At 41.9% G+C, this 18,244-nt stretch overlaps 1 pseudogene; it reads left to right on the top strand.

Annotated features, from left to right (window-relative positions):
- The first annotated feature begins 4,073 nt into the window (after window positions 1–4,073).
- Window positions 4,074–17,573, top strand: LOC133414094 (uncharacterized; annotated as a pseudogene).
- Window positions 17,574–18,244: the final 671 nt, after the last annotated feature.

Genomic DNA, 18,244 nt, shown 5'->3' with positions numbered 1-18,244 from the left:
TGCGCTGCCACATCTCTGGTAACTTTTAGTTGTAGGCATGCACCATTGAGATGCAAACAAATGCCATCAAAGGTGACAGAGTAGTACTGCAAACACATACACAGCCTAGTTGTACAACATCACTCCAGTGAGAAATAAATTCCATCAGTACCTTTGAAACATGATCAGTGATTAGCCATGTTAGACTCAACGAACACTAAAGGCAACTGAGCTGAGCAACAGTTAATGTACAAAAATTATAAAACATAACAAGCATTTATTTGGTATTTTTAATTAGTAAATCATGTTTATGAACAAAATAAATGTCGTTCGAAATTTTCAACATTTTTCACTTCATTCAATGATTTTTAAATGACGAGCACATTACATACTGTATATCCAAACAATTTTACCTATCTTGCAAAGTGCAGCTTTAGGTATGACATAATTCTGCACAGCTTCCTTTTCGCTGCTTTTGAAAGCAACATCCTGAAAGCATAATTTGATAGCCATGGCAATTGAACCACTGAAATATGAATTCTTGCTCTCAGCAGTAGTCAGTAAAGCCCTATTAGCATGAATTTTCATCCTGTTGATTTTAATACAAGGTCAGCAATAAACACAGTAAACAAAATGTCTCATCCCAAACAATAACTCAGCTTTAATTTAGAAAACAGTATAACGTACCTTCCATTAATCAGTGGGCCTTTAATGCTAGATGGATAGGCTTATTATCTTATTATATTGTGGTGTGGTATGTGTTTACAGTGATCACCGAGCTTCTCAGAAAACACATGGGGGCAGACAACTGTAAATGTTACATGTGTTTAATATTTACAATGCAAATGCTTACATGTGTGGTTAACAAAGAGTTTGGCCAATGCATTGACTCTAAGAACGTGACATGAAATAGAACGATAGTCAATTAGGAATGACCTGAAGCTCACGTGGTTGCCAGACACAAATAGAGGAGAACTTGGTCGTGTCGAGTGTTTATAGCCAATAACACATCTCAAGTCCATTCTTATCCTCACTAGGGTCGCGGGCGTGCTGGAGCCTTTCCCAGCTATTTTGGGGCGAGAAGCGGGGTACACCCTGAACTGGTCGCCAGCCAATCACAGGGCACACAGAAATAAACAACCACTCGCACTCACATTCACACCTACGGGAAATTTAGAGTCTTCAATCAACCTACCATGCATGTTTTTGGGATGTGGGAGGAAACCCATGCACGCACGGGGAGAAATGCAAACTCCACACAAGCGGGGCCGGGATTTGAACCCCGGTCCTCAGAACTGTGAGGCAGATGTGCCAACCAGCTACAGTGTAGCTACCAGATAAGATATCAGTTACCATGGCTTCTATAACTCTTTCTTCTTTGCCTGTTCCAGCAGTCTGGATGCCCGGTCGCACCAAGCTCACTGGTCTTCATACTACGACGGACATCAAGTGTGTTGCGTTGGTCATCTGGTGTACCGTACACCGGACATGAGCAGGTAGCACTCATATGAGGATATTTTTCTTCATGTGTGGGGTATTTCAATTTTCCAAAAGATGTTAAAAAATCTTTATGCATGTATGCCACTTAAAAAGCGTACACTAATACTCAATCAATCAATTCATTGTTCTTTAACTTTACCTTTATGTCATAAGGTACTGTGAAAAAGGATTGTTAATGTCTTTGTTTAAGGATTCAGTTGCTGATTGTGTATTTTGTTTATTGGTAGTTGTGTTAACATTTTGTTTGGGTTTGGTTACTGTTTAAGGTGGTACACACATAATCTTGTTTATCTGTTATAGATCCCAGACATGAAGATAAAAAAATCAGGCATTTGATCATAGTGTCTGGTGTTCTCTGATAATCTCAACACAGCACACACACACACACATCTATATACAGTATGTATATAAAATTGTTAAGTGGAGTCAAGAAAGACTTTTAATTTTTTTTTTTTATAAATGCATTTATATTATATATATACATATATATATATATATATATATATACTTAGAGTGCTACTTAAAATAAACTCTGAAATACAAATACAAAGGACCATAAAAAAAAGTGCAACATTTTGTGTATTGTTGAAGTATTGAAGGAGCAGCAACAGATGCAATAGACAGCCACTGTACATACAGTATATACAGCAATGGCAAATGGGCTCTCTCTTTTATGGTGCTTTTCCACTTTTACCGAAACCTTCAAGGCACTCAAAACGTTTAACACTTTCTCCTCATACATCTATTGATGACGTATCATCAGGAGCAACTGGGGGTTCAGCATCTTGCTCAAGGACACTTCGGCATGGTCACAGGTGCTCAGGATCAAACAACCTTAAGGTTAGGAGATGGCCACTCTACCACCTGAGCCATGCCGCCCCTGGGCAGAGTATAGCAGTGTTCTTTCGCACTCTCGTCTCCCTTGCTCCCGTTTGTCTGCTCACTGCTTTACTACTACTGCGATATCAATGTCTTCAACTAATGGCATGACGGTAGTGATGTGTCGGTCGCGAACGAAATGGCTCTGAGATCCAGATCTTTGAAGTGAACTGATTGGGAGCCGCTGTCTTTGTTCGCTTTAGAGAGAGCCAGCATGTGATTGGCCAATATGTGTGGGGTCGTCATGCTCTCTCTTTCTCTGACTGCGCCAAGTATGGCGTCAGGTGGCTATCAATAAAAGGAGAGCTCAAACTATGTAGAAACGAGCGTAAAAACTTAAACTGAAGAGGTAAAAATAATATTGTGGGGCTTAAAATTATTATTGTGGGACATAAAAAAATCGAGAGGGCGCACGCAATTAAAATGCTTGCTCACTTTTGCAAAATCACCTCTCACTTTCTGATTTCCACACTCCCTTCCGTTCTCTTTGCTCTCGATTCTGATTTCTCTCTCAGTTTTATTTTCTCCTTGCGCTCGAGTCTTCACTGAGCTGCGCTTGCTTCCAATTTTACCGGGGATGACGTCGGATTAAGACTTGACTAGACGATCACCAATTGCTACCTGGGGCCTGGGCCAAACTTTACATTTGGACGATGAGCGCTACGTGGAGCCGTGGCATCTGGAGATAATTTGAGGCTTTTAGTACGTCAACTAGCAAATATTAATGCTTTTGTACAATGAATGTGACACAAGGTCCTCCTTTTTAATTGATTATTTAATTTGGCTAACCTTGCTATTTTAGTGAGGCATTAAGGTATGTGTTGAAATACTTAAAAGACTGGTAGCATTACTTAGCTAACAATCAGCAGTCAATGACAACTCATTGTACTGGCTGCTAAAAGTGTCTTATAAAATGTAGCTGGATGTAGAAATTCAAGAATCTTCTGTTGCCAGTGTAATGTGTTTGTGATTCTTTTACATTCTGCCACATAAGTTAATTGGAGGTGGAAAGTAACAAATTACATTAACTCACGTCTGTGTAACTGAGCAGGTTTTTGTGTACTTGTACTTTTTAAAGTTATTTTAAAAATGTACAATTTTACTTTTACTTCTAGTTAAGTATGTTTTTGTGTAATTATTGTACTACACTACCTTTTCAATCACATCCGTTACTGAGTTTATGTTGGCCTAAATTAAAAAATAATTCATAAACCACATTTTACAGACTGTACACAAAAGTGAACAAAATAAGCAACAAAATAGACCAAGAGGAACAAAATAAGAAATCAAAAAGACAAAAAAATTGTAAAATAAGGAACAAACTAGACAAAACAAACAAAAAAAATGAACAAAATACAGAACAAAATAGACAATGAACAAACTGAATTGAAGTGACTGCTTCACCCTCTTAAAAAGTACTTTCTTCAGTAAGGTTTAAACAAGGTACTTTTTACTTTTCCTTGAGTATTTATTTAGACCAGTGCTTTTAGTTGTACATAACTAAAATTTCATCAAAGTAGTAGTAGTAGTTACTTGAGCAGCATATTTCTGTACTCTTTCCACCTCTGCAATTACTATAAATAATTGAAAGAAATGTCAAATGGGCTCAATCAAATCTACGAAATGTCTTTCAGAAATCTTCACGGTAAAGAAAGGTTTGGTGCAGATCAACATGATGTCAACACTGACTGTCTTTTCATTTGTCGTAGGGCACGATGAGGGAAATAGTGGCAACTGCACAAAACCTTATAACTGTAATCAACAGCAATCTCCTGGGACTCAAGATCAAAGACACGGAAATGGGCACAGTGTCACTCCACAGCTCCAACATCAGCCCTCAGTATAGTAAGAAATGACAATGTACTATTTTGTTTTCTAATTAATACATTATTGTACAACTTGTAAAAAATGTAATGCATATTTTACATGTAGTAATTATTATATTCCTGGTTGGGCTCTGGCACTCCCGCGACCCTTGTGAGGATAAGCGGCTCAGAAAATGGATAATTATTTTATTATTTCAGATCATTACTAGGCTTTTTTAAAAAAGGGATACGGGGAAAGATAAGATTTGTTCCCCAGAAATGCAAGGCAGCAAAAAATGTTAGGATTTCATTTTACCTCTTGCCACGCATGACAACAAAAACACCAAAAGGCAGTGAGGAATTCCAACTGATTCAAGATGGATTAGGGAAAAGAAGTTTACTAATCAATGACATCACTCATACTGAGGTAAGTGATAATTACCACTGAAATTCCTGCCATACTTGCATGAAGCATCATCTCCTAAAAGGGCACAAATTGTTTATATTAAGCTCTCTGAAATGCTGTGTCTGGATTTCCCCAAAATGCTATGCTTGGATGCAGGCTGGTTGCTGTATAAAGCAATGGGTATTGTAGTGTTTTGAGATATTTGATTTTAAATATTTTTTACTTTTACTGAGATTACTTGGCTTTAATGCTACTGTGTTAACAGGTGGAAGTGGACAGAGGACCACAACTGTGATTACCCCAGAATCAGAAGACTATACTGGTGCAGTAGTGCAAACAGCAAGCAACAGTGACAAATCTGCCCTTTACATCGTCCCACTTCAGCTACAACTTGATTTGACTCTATTGCCACGCAATTCCAAAGGGTTTGAGAGAATGCCAAAGTCTTCCTGCACTAAATGCAAGGAACAAATGCCACTGCAGGTCCTCTCGCTGTTCATGTCAGTTCTTGTAATGTCCTGTCAGAAGAATCAATAGCTCCTTATACGGCAGAAGAGAATGTACATGACCGAGACAGCATTGCAGTAAGTCACCCTGTGATCATGGTTTTCTTATCCTTGCAAATTCAAAGGTGTGCTTATTAATTGATTAATTTGTGTTAGTTGAATATGCAAGACTGTGATGCCGATGTGGAAATTGTCCCACCTACAGAAACTTCCAAACAGGTATTGTTTCACTTTAACTGACTTTTTAAAGAGAAAAACCTATATAACCTGTTAATGTTTATGTTATATGGAACATTATGTTTCCAGGCTGAGCATGCTTTCTGCCCCCTATGCCTGGCTTCTTTCCCTCTTAATGTCCTAGAGCAGGGGTGCCCAAACTTTTTGGCTCAGGGGCCACATTGCCGTAAAAAAATTGTCATGCGGGCCAGCATTAATTTTACATGCTACCGACCAGGGGAATGCTTTTTTGTATTTATATTTTACTGTTTTACTATGCTGTCTGCTGCTAGGTAGATCTTATAACTGCCTGACCTGGATAAATGAAGGTTAAAATAAACGTGAATGAAATGCAAAATAAAGTATTTCTATGTAATTTGACTCAAACTCAAACTTTATTCATCAGAATCAACAAACAACATGTTTGCATGAATGTGAAGGGTGATACTGAGATCTCGACTGCAACAAATGGGGCACGTCTGGCTCAAAAGCGGTGGTTTTAATGCGCAAGATGTCACGCAGGTGGGAGTCACTTCGTCTTGTCCTCACGCGGTTCTTACTCATGTTCATGACTGAGAATGTCTTCTCACACAAGTATGTCGAGCCAAACAAGCTCAACATTTTCTTAGCAAATGTACGAATCTCTTGGAACCTGTCTTTATCCAGCTGCTGGTAAAAGTTGACAAGAGGGAGTTGTTGGTACCGGCTGCGACACTCTGTGTCACACTGCAGCTCAATGAGCTCCAACTGCAGGTGGGCTGGAACGTCACTGAGATCCACGGAAACGGTTTGGCACATATAACTTTTTGGTGAATAATACAATGGAGTTTTGTAGCTTTACCTCCTTCTTTGCTTACTTTGTGACACACTAGGGTTGATAATCCACTGTGCTCGCCAACCATGGCAGGTGCGCCATCCGTAATAATCCCTGTGATTTTATTCCACTTTAATTTTATGTCATGTACGACGGAACAAACAGAAGCAAATCAATCTTTCCCTCTTGTTTGGTCCTTAAGGCTCTGGAGGTCAAGTAGCTCTTCACGCATGTTCATTTCACTGTCCATTCCTCTAAAAAAAATCAGTAACTGAGCGCTGTCAGATGCATCCGTGCTTTCGTCACAGGCTCACGAAAAAAATTCAAACTCCACTCCTTTTGCGTCCAACTGTCTCTTAATATCAGAAGAAACTTCTTCGCCTCTTCGTGACACAGTGCTACGAGTCAGGAAAACATTGGCGAACTGTTGCTTTTTCTCAGGACAAATGTTCTCCACCATTTTTATCACACAGTCTTTAATAAATTCACCCTCAGTAAAAGGTTTGCAGTGCTTGGCAATCAGCGTTGCCACCTCATAGCTTGCCTTTGTTGTATTTTCATTCGACTCACTGGCTCTTGTGAAAAAGTGTTGCTGTGCCGTTAAACCAGTTTCCAGTTGCTTCAATTTTTCACTGCGTTCGTTCACAGTTAACTTGTCGTAATTAGCATGTTCCGTCTGGTCGTGCCTCTTTGAACTCCTTGAACACAGCCACAGTCTCTTGGCAAATTAGGCAGACGCAGTTGTTTCTAAACTCAGTGAAAAAATATTCAGACTTCCATTTGTCCTGGAAACGTCAGCCCTCGCTATCAACTTTCCTTTTCTTACTTCCAGTTGCCATTTTAGAAATGGGCAAAACACAGATCATGCGCAAAACGGCCCCGCGAGAGTTCAGCCACAAGTTTACTGCCATCCTGTGGTGAAATATAAAATTGCGCGTGTATTTTGTACTGCCGGGCCACATATTATTGGTTTTATGACAGAGGTTTCGGGCCAGTGGAAATATGAACACGGGCCGGTTTTGGCCCGGGGGCCGGACTTTGGGCATGTCTGTCCTAGAGGTACATGCAAGCACATGCGGTGAGAGGTAAGTGGCTAAAATATTATACTGTATATACATTGAAATTTGGTAGTTGGTAGTAATCCAATGTGATACAATAGAGTATACAAATGCGTGGTCATTACTTTTTTGCAGACAACGGGGAAACCAAACTCTATGTGATGTAGAAGCTGCAAAACTCAAAAGGTCAGATCTTAATAAAAAAAAGTAGATACTGTAAGTGTGAAAATAAACGGGCTAATTTGTGGTATGTTCTAATTTTTAGTCTTGATGATATATTGCAAAGCCTAGCTGAAGAAGTGGATAACTCGAAGACATTTTCTGTTTGTGTCACGAAATCGAACTTGCTTTGAAGTAATGGCAAAGACAAAAGACATCTACTCCAAAATGCTCCCTCAGTGTTTGTTTTTTGGGTGAAGCAGGTGTAGATACAGGTGCCTTAAAGAAAGGGTTCCTTACCGGTAACAGTCAATTTTGTAATTTTGCTGTTTCACTTATTATTTATGATATTCTACAATGATGCTGCTTTAGTTATATGCAGTGTATCATTTTGGCAGTCTGGGATTGAAGTGCGCTACTTTGAGCCTGGTACTGACAACAAAGGAAATAATCATATATACTCAATGAGTGCTCTGGGGGAAAAGTACTTCAGGATCCATCAAACATTCCTCTTAAGATAAAAGATTGCTGTATGTATGTTAAACAAATTATTGTATATATGTATGCATTTATCTTCTCATATCTTCAGGAGCTTTGGGGAGATCACTGCCGTAAGCTTGGCATAAGGAGGCACAACATCTGACTTTATGAGGGACTGGTGTTACACTTATCTTGCAACAGGAGATATGGACAGTTTAGTGGTGACCCCTGAAGATGTCACACATACAGAAGCAGTTTAGTTGATTGAAAAGGCAAATACCTTCATTTAAGAGTTCAGATTCATGCATAACATTTGCGCACTTATACTCAGTGAGTATCCATCAAATCATGTGCATTTAATATGTTAAATGTTAGAGAGAGCCACTGATGAAGAACTACAGTCTTGCTGATGATCTACTTGCCTGTGGATATACAGGTGTCATAAAGGCAGACAAAAGGGACTCAATGATAAGGTTTGTAATTACATCTCAATCAGTGTACTAGATTATCAAGCTGCATAATATAGTTTTATTATGGAAGTGTAAATGCTACAAAAATACTACTGATTTTGCCTCTCAGAACAATTGTTCTGCATTCCCTGACTCGACTTCTACCCATGCTTGAGCAACTGCGAAAAGGCTTCAAGCTGTACAACCTTCAGATGTAATGAAAGAAAACATCGACCTCTGTCGACCCTTGTTTGTGCCACTTGGAGATAATAAGGTACATGCATGCAGCCGTATTTCAGCTATACATACATTCTGTATAATGCATTGCAAACATAACTACAGTTGGTAATTCTGTCTTTTCTAGCCTGACACAAACTTCATTATGGCAAGCTGCAAACCCCACTTGAGTGAGAAGGGTACCTTAAGATACAGTCTGGAAAAAAATGTCCTGAACCACTTCCAAGATTTTCTCCAGGGGCTTGGAGAAGATGAAGTTAAAAATCTATCATAGCACATTCGAGTTACATAAGTTTTATTATTAATAATGCCAGCAGAAAACATTTCTGAAATTTCATCTCACTAGGATCTGAGTCAGATCAACAGGAAACAAAAGAGTCTGATCCTGAAGAGATTTTGAACACCAAGCCTCTGAGTGTTCAAGCAGTCCTACAATGGATAACTGGTCAGGCTCACAAGCCAGTACTTCCAAATGAGAAACAACATTTTGAAATTCACATTGAGTTTAAACATGACTGCCAACCAGAAATGCATGACATTTGTTTCCCAATTGTCAGTGCTTGTGCTCGGTCCATAACCTTTCCAGTTGCACACATGTAATCATATGCTGAATTTAAACTTGATAACTCTGGCCCTACGCTTTGGAAATGCATTTGGCAGAGTTTAAACTGTTGCACCGCATCTGTTCTTCCATTCATGTTTCATAGTCTCAAACCTGAGAATTTTGTTTTATATGTACTGTAAATGTTTAAAAAAGTTTGACAAAATTTGGAATTTCATGTCATTTATGCTGATTTGTGTTCTCAATACCCAGAGAGTTTTCATCAGCAAGCATTCGGTGACTGACAATAGTCATTGGGCACTTGTCAGAAAGTGATGTACGTATTGTACAACATTCAAACCACCATCCACAACAACACTCCACAAACAGGACAACACACCTCTGGTTATGAATACTCTTTCCTTACACAAAGCTGCCTCGCCCTGTACCTTGCACTGTGAACATGCAGCGGGCTATTCACATATTTTCAACTCCTTCATCTGCTCTTACTCTGTATTAAGAGAAAAGCAAGGTGTTCAATGAGATGACGACAACATCAGCTTGTCATGAACGGAACAGAGGATAGGACCCAAAAATGCAAGACTCCAAAACAAATGGACAGTTTCCAAAAAGAGTGGTTTAATGGACGGGCATAGGTCGGTACACGGGCAGGCAATCCAAGAAGGGCAACAGTATCCAAGAACATGAGGCAAAGAGGCAAGGTCGATAATCGGAACAGGGTCAAAGTCTTACCGTGAGTCTGTGACAAGGAATGCTGGAACGTGACGACAAGGTACAACGAACTGGCAACGAGTGGGAATGAGACACGAGGTTAAATACAATCGGTAATTAGGTATGAACGAGGCACAGGTGGTGAAGATGCTCACAGGAGCAGGTGTATGAGAAACGAGAGAGAGGAAGACAAAACCTGGAACACACGCACGACAGTACCCCCCCCTTAACGGCCGGCCCCAGACGGCCCTGGGGCCCCTGGATGCGCAACGTGGAAGTCCCGAATGAGCGAATCATCCATGATAAACGCAGACGGTACCCATGAACGTTCCTCAGGCCCATAGCCCTCCCAGTCCACCAGATATTGAAACCCCCTCCCTCTCCGACGAGACGACAAAAGCCGCTTCACAGCGAAGACCGGGCCCCCATCCACAAACCGGGGGGAGGAGGGGGCCTGGAAGGCGGGACCAGAGGGGACTCCCGGGCTGGTTTGAGTAGGCTGACATGAAAAGCAGGGTGGACCCGCATCGACCTTGGGAGCCTCAGCTTCACGGTGACAGGGTTGATGATCTTTGTGATGGGGAAGGACCCAACGAACCTGGGAGCGAGGTTCTTGGACTCCACCCGGAGTGGAATATGTTTGGTCGAGAGCCAAACTCGCTGACCCAATTTGTAGTTCGGGGCCGGTGTCCTCCGACGGTCAGCAGCGGCTTTGTAGGACCGTCCCTGGCGCAGCAGCATCTGTCGGGGTCGCTCCCAGGTCCTCCTGCAGCGTCTCACCAAGGTTAATGCCGCTGGAACTGTGGACTCAGGGGCTATGGCAGGAAACAGAGATGGTTGGTAACCATGCACAATGTGAAAAGGCGATAGACCAGTGGATGCAGAGGGGAGGGAATTGTGGGAGAATTCGACCCAAACCAATTTCTGAGACCAGGATCACGGATCCTGTGAAGAGAGACATCGGAGCCCCGTCTCCAGGTCCTGGTTCAGCCTCTCGGTTTGGCCGTTGGTTTCAGGCTGAAACCCAGATGACAGACTGACGGTAGCACCTATGAGATTGCAAAACTCCTTCCAAAATTGCGAAATGAATTGGGGACCCCTATCAGACACCACATTCTTGGGGAAACCATGGAACTTGAAAACCTGATTAATCATCAGCTCGGCAGTGTCTTTAGCTGAGGGGAGTATTGGAAGTGCAATGAAGTGTGCCATCTTAGAGAACCTGTCAACAACTGTAAGAATGGTGGTATTGCCTTTAGAGGCCGGTAATCCTGTCACAAAGTCTACGGAAATGTCTGACCAAGGACGTTGTGGTATTGGCAGGGGTCGCAACTCCCCAGAAGGACGTTGATGAGAGGGCTTGTTGGCAGCACATACCTGGCAAGCATTGACATAATCAATAACATCCCTCCTAACATTAGGCCACCAAAAGCGATGTTCGACCACTGATTGAGTCTTGGCAATGCCTGGGTGACATACAGTGCGGTTCGTGTGAGCCCAGTGGATGACTCTTCCCCTTAAGGTCGGAACCACATAAAGCCTGTTTTCAGGGCTAGGAGTGTCTTTCAGAGCCCCTTTAACCGCCGTTTCAATGTCCCAAACAAAAGCGGAAATAAAACATGACTTGGGCAAAATAGTCTTTGGGTCGGACAAAGAATTCTCTTTGGAGAAAATGCGTGACAAAGCATCTGGCTTACCATTTTTAGAACCGGGTCGGTAGGATAGCGTGAAATTAAATCTAGTAAAGAACAGAGCCCATCTAGCCTGCCTCGCATTTAATCTTTTAGCAGTCTTAATATACTCAAGGTTCTTGTGATCTGTCCATACTAAAAACTGAGTCTGTGCCCCCTCTAGCCAGTGCCTCCACTCCATCAAGGCCACCTTGACTGCCAGCAGTTCACGGTCACCAATGTCATAATTTTTCTCAGCTGGTGTCAGTTTTTGGGAGAGAAAAAGCACAAGGATGTAATTTATCATCCTTGAGAGATTTCTGGGAGAGCACTGCTCCTATTCCGGCATCAGACGCATCGACTTCTACCACAAACTGCTGTTGGAGATCTGGCAAAGTAAGGATGGGAGCGGAGGTAAAGCTCGACTTAAGTTTTTGAAACGCTGCCTGACAAAGCAGGTTCCATGCAAAAGGTTTGTGTGGCGAGGTAAGATCATGCAAAGGAGAGGCTACAGAACTGAAATTCCTGATGAATTTTCTGTTGAAGTTTGCGAACCCTAAGAACCTTTGTACATCTTTGCGTGACGTGGGAGTAGGCCAATTAATTACTGCATCGACTTTGCAAGGGTCCATTTTGACTTCACCTTGAGCCAGGACAAAACCCAGAAAAGAAACTGACGCCCTGTGGAACTCATATTTCTCAGCCTTAACATATAGTTGGTTCTGCAGTAACTGCTGCAAAACAGAGCGGACATGAATAATGTGAGTCTCCTCATCCGGGGAGAAAATCAAAATGTCATCCAAATAAACAAAAACATAAACATTCAGCATGTCACGCAGGACATCATTGACGAGGTTCTGGAAAACAGCTGGAGCGTTAGTAAGCCCAAAAGGCATTACCAAATATTCATAATGTCCTGTTGGGTGTGTTAAAGGCTGTTTTCCATTCATCCCCCTCCCTTATTCTGACTCGATGATATGCATTTCTTAAGTCCAGTTTGGTGAAAACCTTGGCTCCCTCCAGGAACTCAAAGGCGGTGGAGATGAGAGGAAGAGGGTACCTGTTTTTTACAGTGATCTCGTTGAGACCCCGGTAATCGATACTGGGTCGCAGGGTCTTGTCTTTCTTGTCCACAAAGAAAAATCCTGCTCCCGCAGGGGATGAAGATGGGCGAATGATCCCGGCTGCCAGTGATTCCTCCACGTACTCCTTCATGGCCTTGTGTTCCGGCCCTGAAAGAGAGAACAACCTGCCTCGTGGGGGTGTGGTTCCAGGCAGCAAGTCAATAGCACAGTCATAAGGTCTGTGGGGTGGAAGGGATTTGGCCTTGGACTTGGAAAAAACATCTTTAATATCCTGGTAACAGGTGGGCACTTGAGATAAATCAGGATCCCCAGATGGGGTCTGTGGATTGTCCTTAGAAACATGACCCTGAACATCACATGGCGGCTTGAAACAGTTCCGGGCGCAATTGCTGCCCCATGACATAACCTGCCCAGAGGACCAGTCAATGTGGGGGTTATGTAATCTCAACCATGGGTTCCCTAAGATAAGGTCATGATTCATGGCGTCAAAAACATGAAAACTAATGCGTTCCGAGTGAGAATCGGGAAATGTCAATGTGAGTGTTTGAGTGCGGTGAGTGATTTTGCCCATAAAACTGCCGTCTGCAGCATAGGTGTTGCGGTGGCGTTTTATTTCAAAGGTTCTAAGGTGCATACGTTTAACGAGGATGGAGTTGAGTAAGTTTGCGTCAGAACCAGAGTCAATTAATACAGGTGTATGAATTTCTTGATCAGGAGAGCATAGTGTCACTTTAGGAAGAACCCGTGTAGGGTCTTCCTTCATCAAATTCAGACTCACCTCTCCCGTGCCCTTGCTACCGGTACCGGCAACTTTGACGTGACAGTTGCTCACGGAATGACCCAACTGACCGCAGTAGAAGCACCGCCCTTCCCTCAGCCGGCGTTGACGTTCCTCAGGGGAGAGACGGAACCTGCCCAGTTGCATGGGTTCCTCCGTGGGGACGTTAGCCAGTGGGTTGAGACCGGAACCAGGGGATCTGCCTTGGTTTGGCTGGTCACCGAGGCTTGTCCTCAAAGTGCGCGGTGACGCAGCCTTCCGCCGATCTCCATCCAGCTCGCGATCCAAAAGCCTCTTGTCGATTTTTACGCCGAGAGCGATGAGAGTGTCCAAGTCGGTCGGCAGGTCTAGCGGCACTAAATGATCCTTGACGGCGGGGGATAGTCCTTGAAAAAAGGCATCGAGTAGCGCCCGATTATTCCAATGACTCTCAGCTGCTAGAATGCGAAACTCAATCGCGTAATCTGACACCCTGCGCATGCCTTGTCGTAAGGTGACAAGGGAGCGAGCTGCCTCACGATCAGGAGTGGAAAATTGAAAAATTTGCTCCATAGTCTTTAAGAAAAAAGCCCATGCAGGACGTGGCGGAATTGCGGCTCCATTCAGCAGTAGCCCACGCCTCCGCACGACCAGTCAGGTGGGAAATGACGAAAGCGATCTTTGCCCGCTCGGTGGGGAAGGCAGCTGCCTGGAGCTCAAAGTGGAGTTTGCACTGCGTGATGAACGGCTTAATGTTCCCAGAATTTCCCGAGAACCTCTCCGGTCGAGAGAGCTGTGGGCAGACAGCAGCGGAGGTGGCAGGTGGCTGCATGTTGACTGTTTCACATGGAAATACCGTGGCGGTATTGGGTGTGGTGCCAACTGGTTCCTTTTCTTGGATAATTTTCATAAGAAGTTCAAACTGTGAGGCCACCTGTCTCATCATATTGTCCTGATGCCTTGACAGTCCCTCTAGATGAAGGTGGAGGGCAGCAAGCTGCTCATCCTGCTTCGAGAGGCGTTGACCCTGCGCTTGAAGGGCTTTGCGCACCGGGTCTGAGTCTGCTGGGTCCATGTTATGGCCAGTTCGTTCTGTCATGAACGGAACAGAGGATAGGACCCAAAAATGCAAGACTCCAAAACAAATGGACAGTTTCCAAAAAGAGTGGTTTAATAGACGGGCATAGGTCGGTCCAAGGACAGGCAATCCAAGAAGGGCAACAGTATCCAAGAACATGAGGCAAAGAGGCAAGGTCGATAATCAGAACAGGGTCAAAGTCTTACTGTGAGTCTGTGACAAGGAATGCTGGAACGTGACGACAAGGTACAACGAACTGGCAACGAGTGGGAATGAGACACGAGGTTAAATACAATCGGTAATTAGGTATGAACGAGGCACAGGTGGTGAAGATGCTCACAGGAGCAGGTGTGTGAGAAACGAGAGAGAGGAAGACAAAACCTGGAACACACGCACACACACACACACACACACACACACACATGACACAGCTTTGAAGTAATATTATGACACTATGAATGTGTGATTCATATTTTGCTGTAGTGAACACTGAAATATGTTTTTCTGGTACGCCAGACTTTGGAAAAAGTAGAGTTTAAATGCTCAAATTTAATTTTCCATGGAAGGCATCTTTCAAGACAATTATGTATGATTTCATTTTAGAGCACCTCAAAAATATATTAATAAGGGAGCACCATTTTAGATTACTCCAAATTACGATAGTTTATGACCAAGAAATATTAGTACTTCAGGAAAAACAAATGTATAATGGAGACTGCCAACATTGTAAAATAAGCCAATGTCTGTGCATCTGTAAATATAACATTTGATTGCAGTTTATTTTTTAATGTTTACAAGTTGATTATCAATAATTACCCACATTTTCTACATTTTGCACCTTTTAAGGCTTTGTTAAAGTAGGAAAACATACCTCAATGGCCAGCTAAACCGCTGAACAGCTTCTAGGAAGAAGTTGAGAGTTGTGCCTGATATGTTGTTCTTTGCAACATTCAGGTACATGATCTAACCACACATTTTACACCATGTTAGAGCCTTTAGGAAAGACAAATTGACTAATACCAATTATTTACTCACCTTTCTTGAGTAGCCATCCACACCTCCAAAAATGACAATGTTGTACCTTAAACCATAAAAAGACAAATTTTAAGCAAACTGAAATGTAAACTGAACATTGTATTTGATATTAAGACATTCTCTGAGTAATCCTAAGATACAGGAAATACATTGGTGAGCAGCAGACACAACTGTATACAAAATAACTACCACCCATTCAAGTCAGAAATCACACAAACCTTAATAGTTTGTGATTAGTGTCTATATGGACAAGTGACAGTGGACCTTTGACAGAATAAGTTTGTCGCACTGTGCATCCCATGCGTGTCAATCGTGACAGACTCAATTCTGTGCATACAACTTTTAATTCTGTGCCACTGTATGCGATGGCCCTCAGATTGCAGGAGTCCTTTGACAAGTCTGTATCCTGCATGAGGTATTCTGGCTTTAATACTAGCAACTTTGTTGTCCAGTTCTTCATCAGGCATAGAGCTAAACAATGTCTTTGTTGAAATGCCATTTTATTAATTCTAGTAGGCTGGCTACACATTTTATTGGCAGAGGTATTTCCAAAAGACATGTAAAAAATCAACAGAGAACTCAAATTTAGGACGTCCCATTTCTCCTTGTACAACTGTGTACAAAATTAGACGTTGATCCTCTTCAATAGCAACACGTGCAAGTTTCTCTAATTCTCCAAGACCCTGCCTTATGGTGGAAGGTATATCCAGAATTTGGGACGCTGCATCGATTAAGATGTATTCTTGATTGCAGACATATTCCAAGCAGTCAATGTCAGGAGAAGATTGTCCAAGTAGCCACTGTAGTCTATCTTTAAGACGTTCCAATATGCTACGTCGTAGAGTTTCCTAAAATGTCAAAAACCATAAACTTAGTTAATGATATATATATATTTTTTTTTTTTACTATTACAGAAATGCTACATAACAGCTCTGGTTAATGTTGTTCTTTAGAGCAACAAAACTTAAAATACCAAACAAATACCATGCAAACATATAATATTACACTGTGATCACACTTTTAAGAAATGAAAATCTATCCACAGTTAAGATTGGTGCAAAGCATCAATATATTTTCAGGGTCAAGTGTTCTGACACTAAATAGTTGATCTAATTTTAAAGAAAGAGTTCAAATTTAAGAAGTATCAAATTGAGTGTTTTTATATAGAATCTATTGCCAAGGGAATTTCTCAAAGAGCATTATATTTTGCAGATGGAGGTAAAGTTTCAGAATTAGTTTTTAATAGATTTTACCTACGTATGACTACTATTGGTATTACCACTGTAGACTCGACAGCATAAAGAATATTGCATATTAATACATCTTTATGCTACAAACCTATCCTAATATTTATTAAAAATACTACACCCAATTACTTTTATATACCTACTTTGCTATTATTTTCAGCTCCCACTATTATCTCCCAACATTAGTATTTCTGCTTGAATTTAATGCTGTTTTGTGTGAAGCTAGCTGTATAGTACATTTTAAGGTTGCTAGGTAACATGTGACTCATGCTAACAAGCTATACACGTCACGTGTAATATTTAATAATAAAGGGTTTCATCTCAAAACAGTGCATCACTAATGTGACTTATAGTTATTTTGTTTCATTTATGTAACGCAAAGTACTTTAGTTTACCAGTTCTTCAAAATATGGTGAGCTAGTTTGGTTGGAAGTCTCCATTAATGCTGCAAGCCAGACGCACTGTTGAACCCAGGCCCCAGGTAGCGCTCAGTGATCGTCTCGTCGAGTCTTAATCTGTGACGTCATCCCCGGTAAAATTGGAAGCAAGCGTAGCTCAGTGAAGACTCGAGAGCAAGGAGAAAATAAAACAGAGAGAGCAGAAATCAGAATCGAGAGCAAAGAGAACGGAAGCGAGTGTGGAAATCAGAAAGTGAGAGGGGATTTTGCAAAATGAGCGAGCATTTTAATTGTGTGGGCCCTCTCGCTTTTTTTATGTGTCCCACAATAATAATTTCATGCCCCACAATATTATTTTTACCTCTTCAGTTTCAGTTTTTATGCTCGTTTCTACGTAGTTTGAGCTCTCCTTTTATTGATAGCCACCTGACGCCATAGCGAAGCAGATGGGGAGGGGTGACAGCACAGAGCACACAGAGGAAGATGAGAGAGACAGAGCAAAGGGCCACAGAGACAACAGGAGCACGCTGATCAGGAAATGAGTGATTGGAGGAAAAGGAATAAAATCTAGAAACATTTAAACTTTATTGACAATACAAAGGCAGTGTAAAGTCCTGCAAGAAAAAAAAAAATTCTCTTATCAAGCTGGCTCCACAAACGAGCCACCCATCCGGCGCAATGAGAAGAATAAAGACCAGGATTTGAATCTGATATTGGCAAAGTTATCAATGGTGGTTACTCCAACTGTTGCTGCTGATGCTGGAGACTAGGCATTGTAGCAACGTCAGTCCCTTCTCAGAGAATCTTCTCCAAAACATAATTTCCGACAGAAGAAAATGTGCCGAAATAATTCCACCGTGCCGAAATAATTCTTTTTTGATGACTTACTAAGCTGGCAATCACTGAGATCTCAGGAAATACCAAATGTGTGTCCTTAAAATTATGATGGATATCTTGGATGCTGACAGTTTTTATTTATTCATTTTTCTGAGTTGGACAGTACATTTGGGAATATATAACTGTTCTGAGAGGACTTTTCATGAAGGTCAGGCGTTGTCCACACCTGTGCCCCCCTCCTCTGCCACTGTCTCCAGTTATGCATTTTCCACACCGCGCTGCACAATTTGTGGGCACAGTCAAACCAAAAAGAAGCATTTTTTTTTACATCTGCCAAGGGAAATGTAACATCCATGGACGATGCCGCGCTACAAAG

This window comes from Phycodurus eques, chromosome 1 (genome assembly GCF_024500275.1).
Source record: "Phycodurus eques isolate BA_2022a chromosome 1, UOR_Pequ_1.1, whole genome shotgun sequence".
Classification (NCBI taxonomy): domain Eukaryota; kingdom Metazoa; phylum Chordata; class Actinopteri; order Syngnathiformes; family Syngnathidae; genus Phycodurus; species Phycodurus eques.
Note: the sequence above shows the minus strand (reverse complement) of the source record. Positions and strands in the feature narration are given on the sequence as shown.